The sequence below is a fragment of the Palaemon carinicauda genome, unplaced genomic scaffold, assembly GCF_036898095.1.
Source record: "Palaemon carinicauda isolate YSFRI2023 unplaced genomic scaffold, ASM3689809v2 scaffold1903, whole genome shotgun sequence".
Lineage (NCBI taxonomy): Eukaryota > Metazoa > Arthropoda > Malacostraca > Decapoda > Palaemonidae > Palaemon > Palaemon carinicauda.
In genome coordinates, this window is record NW_027169484.1 from 30,001 (window position 1) to 37,856 (window position 7,856).

Consider the following 7,856-nt stretch of genomic DNA (forward strand, 5'->3'; position numbering starts at 1 on the left):
CTGGAGCTAAAAAAATTATACAAACAGTATACACTTATGGAAAAATCAATCTCACTTTAAGACACAGGATCACAAGGACTAAAGGAATACGTTTTTAATTATATTAGAATTATATATATATGTATAATCAACTTTTACTAGTCCACTGCAGGACAAAGGCCTCAATCCTGTTTTTTCACTTGCGTCTGTTTATGGTCTTTTAATGCCAGTCCACAGCCGAAAACTTTCTTAGTTCGTAAATTCATCGTCTTCTCTTCCTTCCCCTGCTTCTTTTACAATATCTAGGAACCCATTTTGTTAATCTTAATGTCCATCTATTATCTGTCATTCTCATTACATGTCCTGCCCATGTACATTTCTTTTTCTTACAAGTTGTTCGAATATCCTCTACTTTAGTTTGCTCTCGTATCCATGTTGATCTTTTTCTGTCTCCTCGTGTTATTTCTTTCTATATTCTCTCCATAGCTCTTTCAGTTGTAACTAGTTTATGTTTTATATATACAGTATATACACACATATATATATATATATATATATATATATATATATATATATATATATATATATATATATATTTGTGTGTGTGTGTATCATCTCGTAAGCCTATTGACCTAAAGAGCCTGGGTTAGATTTCGCCAATCGTCCATAACTCGAACTTATTTGAATCAATACTTCTCCATTCATATATCAGCCTCTGCATGTCTAAAAGCTTTACTCGTTTTCTTCTGTGATATCATCAAGTAATTCTTGCAAAAGTCCCTTCAAATCTCTAATAATGAAGTGATTTCTTCTCTCAATAGAACTTCACCCCATATAGGCTCAATCCGATTAAACAGATGGTTATAGGAAGGAAGACGAATCAGTTTATGGCCAAAATATACTGCCATCTTATCAATCACATATTGATTTTCCTTTTCCCGCAAAGAGCATCCTCACCATTTATGACTGAACAGTCATAAATGATGAGGGTGCTCTTTGCCGAAGATGGAAAATCAATATGTGATTGAAAAGATTGCAGAAAGGTTTGGCCTTGAACTCATTCGTCTTCCTAACTATTACTCTCAGTATAATCGGATTTTCCATATATCTGATGAGCTATTTTGCAATGATAACTTTATTTAAGATGACGATTTTGGTGGATTGTATATATTTACCGAGTGTTAGGGGCCAAATATTATTATTATTATTATTATTATTATTATTATTATTATCATTATCATTATCATTATTATTATTATTGTTATTATTATTATAATTAATATTACCGAAGCTAGTAACAGTCGTAGCTGGAATTATTACTATTACTACTAGCTAAACTACAATCCTAGTTGGAAAAGCAGGATGCTATAAGCATAAGGGCTCCTACAGGGAAAAACAGCCCAGGGAGGAAAGGAAACAAGGAAACGAATAGACTACAAGAGAAGTTATGACCAATTAAAACAATATATTTTAAGATTTGTAAGAACATTAGAATGAAAACATTAACAGATAGATAACGTGCAACAGTCCCTGGGTTTTCTAAGTGTGTGAGAGAGAGAGAGAGAGAGAGAGAGAGAGAGAGAGAGAGCGTGGAGCATTATCACGAGTCAGGTTGGCATGAGGTCCCTAATTCCAGCTTCTCTAACCAGCTGAGAAATGCGGCAAGTTCATCGATATTGTTTTTCTACAGAAAAAAAAGAAAAATCTGTTCTCTGTTATCTGTCAAAATAATGATAATAATTGATAACAATGTACGCCCTAAAGGTAATCAAAACTTTTTTACTACCATTTGGTAATTAAAGTTTTTATAATTACGTTGTGTAAACCTAGTGTTTTTCTTTATATATATATATATATATATATATCTATCTATCTATCTATATATATATATATATATATATATGTATATGTATATAAATATATATATATGTATATATATATATATATATATATATTATTATATTATATATATATATATATATATATATATATTGCAAAACCTTGACATGCTTCCCATGTGTCCCAATCGGGTACTGAAGATATTAAAGCTATTTCTATTCTGAGATATTCGTTTAATAGGTGTTGGGATTAACTCACTGTATTTGATGCTTTGCTTTGTTGGGTCAAGGTTGTCTTAGGCAAGATTTAGATAATGTTGTCTTAAGTTTTAATAGAACTTACGAGAGGTATCGGTGTTTAGATTCCAAGTTTAATGTCCTATTACATTGCCTGGGTTTTCACTTGTTCATTTTCATGATGATGATATTTTTGTTTTTGAATTATTAGATACTTTAGTTAATTAGTAAATCTTAGTTTGTGCGTCATTAGTTTGTCCTTATTCTTGGTCAGTCAAGCTGTCTTGATTGCATTGGATGGTGTCGATTAGGCTGACTGGAAAAAAAATATCCAATGTTGAATATTATTTTCTGCATTAATATCCACAAAACGGGAGCCATAGCAATACTAGGATGTTACATTTTGATGATGAACAGGCTGACATAAGTTTCTTTTTTATTTTTTATATTTGGAAGAGCTCTTTTAATGTTACTGTTAAGATATGTTAATTTTTAATTACTTGTCTTGTAGATCATTTATTTTCTTATTTCCTTTCCGCACAGGGCTATTTTCCCTGTTTGAGCCGTTGAGCTTACAGCATCCTGCTTTTTCAACTATAGTTGTAGCTTATCTTGTAATAATACTAAAGATAATCTGAATATGAATGAATGCTCGTCATTGTCAGTTTTTTAGAAGCAGCAACGTAGCTCAGTACTCGGGAAGAGCAGTCTTGCTTGCTTGCTCTTGCGTTGGCAGCCCGTAAAAAAAGAACAGTCGTATCTACCCAGCTTTCCTCCAAGCATTGCTGGATATGGGCCTCATGGCTGCGCGCGAGACACAGTATGCAAATAAATGTATATATATATATATATATATATATATATATATATATATATATATGCATACGTTTACGTTTTGGAATTTACTTCCCTTTGCTTCTTTAATATTATAAAAATGCCCTTCTTCCCCCATCTTTTTCTTGACGAATTTCCCCGTCTTTTCTGAAGTCTGAGCGTGGAAGTGTGTCAATCTTTCCCACGGTTGGCGGGGGGGTGTGATTCGAGCTATTTTGGGATGTTGGCTGTGTCCCGGAGGGGGAGGTGTTGCACACGTGTGTTAATTGCTTTTGAAGAGAACAAAGATGAGGGAAAGGTTTATTATTGTTATTTTATTATTATTATTATTATTATCATTATTATTATTCTTGCTACTGTTATCATCATGATTTGAAGGCTCTCTGTCATAAGAGTTTCTACTAACCTGTCGACTTATTCTCTCTCTCTCTCTCTCTCTCTCTCTCTCTCTCTCTCTCTCTCTCATATGAATAAGAAATAGGGTATGTATTTCATGTGGGTATCTCGGCTTTGTACTGTTATATTAAATTTATATACACTGATGATACTTGAGGTTGGAATAGAATATATATATATATATATATATATAACATATATAATTATCATCCGTTGCTAGTTCACTGCAGGACAAAAGTCTCAGAGAAGTCCTTCTAACTCCGTCTCTTTGTGGTCATTGTTTGTTAGTCTATACCCTGAAATTATCTTAGCTAGTCAAGTCACACACACACACTTATATCTATATCTATATCTATATCTATATATGTATATATATATATATATATATATATATATATATATATATATATATATATATATTAGATTTGTAGATACGCTTTTTCAGGGTTTTCTGTGCACTCAATTTTGTTATCTTTATACTGTATTGACACCTGTGTACTGTATTTTTATATATACACATGCATGTGTTAATATACATACATACACATGTATGTTTGTATACATACATACACATATGCTCTCTCTGGTTACCTACAACTTATTTTTTATTCTATTATAATCCGTAAGTTTTGAGATCACTTTTCCCAGTAATGAAATTATATAATTGCAAATCTTAATTATTAGTCCGTCATGATAAGAGGAAGACCCCATCGGTGGCAAAAGGAAAGATGGAACATAAATTGACTGTAGTTGATGGGGAATTAGGTGGGGATATAGTATATATATATATATATATATATATATATATATATATATATATATATATATATTATATATGTATATATATGTATGTATATATACATATGTATATATACATATGTATATATATATATATATATATATATATCCATTCAAAATAAAACCCTTAGAACCTTTGAATTTTATATTGAAACCTAACAACTAACTATTGGGAAGTGATTACAATACTAACGATCACTTGGTTGTCCAACATCTCGTATAAATTCCCCTATACACTTCTGTGAAACAAAGTCCAGTGTTCTGAGCTTCCAGGAAACATTTCATGTCATCGAAGTCTGGAGTGACAGAAAGTAGAATACAAAATAGAAATATTTCGTAGATTTTTGAAGTCATCTTTGAAATAGGTTTTTTTGAAACTTGCCAACTGCTCAATATTCATGGGTAATTTTCTCATGATAGCATCACAGAACACTTATAAGTTTTCTTTATATACTCCATGTATATGTATGTATATTTGTGTGTGTGTGTGTGTCCCCTTCTAAGGGGGGACACCTTGACATGGTGAAAAAGTTTTGTGTATCACCATGATCAGCAAAGCTGCTCTGCCTGGGCCCCACTGGTATTTTGTTGGTTTGCTGAGAGCGATCAGATGAAAATATCCCATCATCAATCCGTGCTGGCCAGCGTGGTGTTTTAAAATTGATCAAACCGCAGTCATGGACAAGGACATGTCTGAGGCCTTTGTTCTGCATTGGACTAGTAACAGCTGACGAATTTTATATATATATATATATATATAATATATATATATATATATATATATATATATATATATATATATTTCATTTGTATACGCGTGTCCCTTTCTGAGTATGGAGTACCCTTACGAGATGAAAAGGTTTCTGTATTGCCATGATCAGCAAAGCTGTACTAGTCAGGGCTACCCATATTTAGTTAGTTTACTGTGAGCTATCATGCAAAAGTCTCCCACCATCAGCAATCCGTAGTTGATCAGCGTGGTGATGAACACTGGCCAAACCCCAGACATGAATAAGGACGTTTATATCATCGTGTAATTAGGTCTGTATAATTGCAAATATTGAGGGTCAAATTTCTTTACAGTAATTAATATCAGTACTTCCATGAAATTTTGATTGAATATGATACTCTGCTGAATCTCTCTCTCTCTCTCTCTCTCTCTCTCTCTCTCTCTCTCTCTCTCTCTCTCTCTCTCTTTGATAGTGACCCCAAGGACCAGTGCATGACTGGGCATATATGGATTTATATATATATATATATATATATATATATATATATATATATATGTGTGTGTGTATGTATTTATTGATATAAATCCTCAGAGTTGTTAGTCCACTGCAGGAGAAAGGCCTCAGACATGTCCGTCCACACTTGTCTGTTTATGGTCTTTCTATGCCATTGCATAATAGGACATTTTCCTAGCTCGCCAAACCATCATCTTTTTTTCCCACCCCTGCTTTGATGCCATTGCATACCTGCACATTTTCTTAACTCCTCAATCTATCGTCTTCTGTTCCTTCCCCTGCTTCGTTTGCAATTTTTAGGAACACATTCTGTTATACTTTTCGTCCATCTATTATCTGTCATTCTCATTATACTTCCTGCCCATATCCATTTTGTTTTCGTATTTTTTGTTAGATTATCCTCTACTTTAGTTCACTTTCGTATCCATGCTTCTCTTTTTCTGTCTCTTAGTATTAATCAAGTCATTATTCTTTCTATAGCTTTTTGAGTTGGAACTAGTTTATGTTCTAAGGCTTAAATAAGGCCCCAAGTTTCTGATGTATAAATTAATAGTGATAGGACCATATGATCTAATAGTTTTAATTTTAAAGAGAGAGTTCCATTTAACTTCATAATTTCATATTAGGGATTACCAAAAGCTCTCTATCCCATGCTTATCCTTCTTTTAATTATTTTGATTTCATGTCCTGTTGAAACATCTACTGTGTTTCCTAAGTTCATATTTTAAATAATAATCTTCAAGGTTCGCTCCTAACCCTTATTACTCTCTCTCTCTCTCTCTCTCTCTCTTATGTATTATATGCTTATTATTTTAAAAGCACTCCTGAGGCACATAATCTTGGAATTGAGCGGGAGATGATGCCAGGAATTTGCCTTTTAACATAAGGTGAAAGAAAAGTGTGTGTGGGGCAAAATAGAACCACTGGTGTAGTGGTAATTTAGTTTATATAGAAGGCTTGTCACTCCCAACTTTTTATACAGTGGAGGATTATACGCTAGGTTCCTTAAACCTATAGAAATCCTATAATTATTTTTTCCATGGTTAAATACTTTAGGGCAAAACTACGATGGTTCAATATAGGTAATTTTAACAGTAATATATATATATATATATATATATATATATATATATATATATATATATATATATATATAGGCCTTATGCAAGAAATGCGTTAGACAAATATATGTAGGTAAATTAATGGAAAAACAATTGTTGTCCTAAATTAACGATTCGGAAGTTTAGTGGCACAAGATAATCCACAGGAAAGTCCAAGAAGAGATTTACAATATTGCTCCCAGCAGGAAATTTTCCGTCACAGGGATTAAAAGGTGGTCAAAGGAAGAGAGAGAGAGAGAGAGAGAGAGAGAGAGAGAGAGAGAGAGAGAGAGAGAGGTTTCCCGCAGTTATTATTATTATTATTATTATTATTATTATTGACTAAGCTACAACCGTAGTTGGAAACGCAAGATGCTAAAAGCCCAAGGACTCCAACAGGGAAATAGCCCAGTGAGGAAAGGAAACAAGATAAAGTAAAATATTTTAAGAACAGTAATATCTAAATAAATATTTCCTATATAAATTATATAAACTTTATCAAAACAAGAGGAAGAGAAATAAGACGGAATAGTATGCCCGAGTGTAGCCTTAAGCAAGAGAACTCTACATGACTTCGTAAATTTCTAGCACGCAAAAGTGCTTCACCCAAGGAAATGAATTATTGTGTTTTGGATAGATTAGTGTATTATTACTATTAATTCTAGCTAAGATATAAAATTATTTAGAAAAGAAAGATGCTATAAGCCCAAGGGCTCCAACAGGGAAAAATATCATTCTTGATAGAATTAATTGCATAGTACTATCTGGGGGAGATCTGAATCAAAGGATGGTTAGAATTATATCTATATGAGAGAGAGAGAGAGAGAGAGAGAGAGAGAGAGAGAGAGAGAGAGAGAGAGAGAGAGATATTCTGTTAAAAATATTTGGTCAGATATATTCTTAATGAAAATTTTTCGTTTGTGGAATCTAAAGAAAATTTCTATTGAATTCATCATGAAGTTAATATACTGTCTATGTATGTATGCATCTCTCTCTCTCTCTCTCTCTCTCTCTCTCTCTCTCTCTCTCTCTCTCTCTCTCATATATATATATATATATATATATATATATATATATATATATATATATATATACATACATATATATATATATATATATATATATATATATATATATATATATATATATATATATATATATATATATATAGTTTCAACATCCATATGTAGTAGAAAACGAAACCTAATACATTATATAAAACTTTACAGGAATTATTTAGCGAAGCGCACCACGAGAAATGAACGTGTGATAACATGAGACAAAAGACCACATTGTCAGGTGCGAGACAAATAGGTTTGACAGCTCACTTCCTGTCTCTATTGTGTAAATGTCAACAAAACTGTGAGCTAATTGATATGGGGTGGTAGGGGAGAGACACCCCGGGTAGGTGACAGGCCTAGATAAGCGAA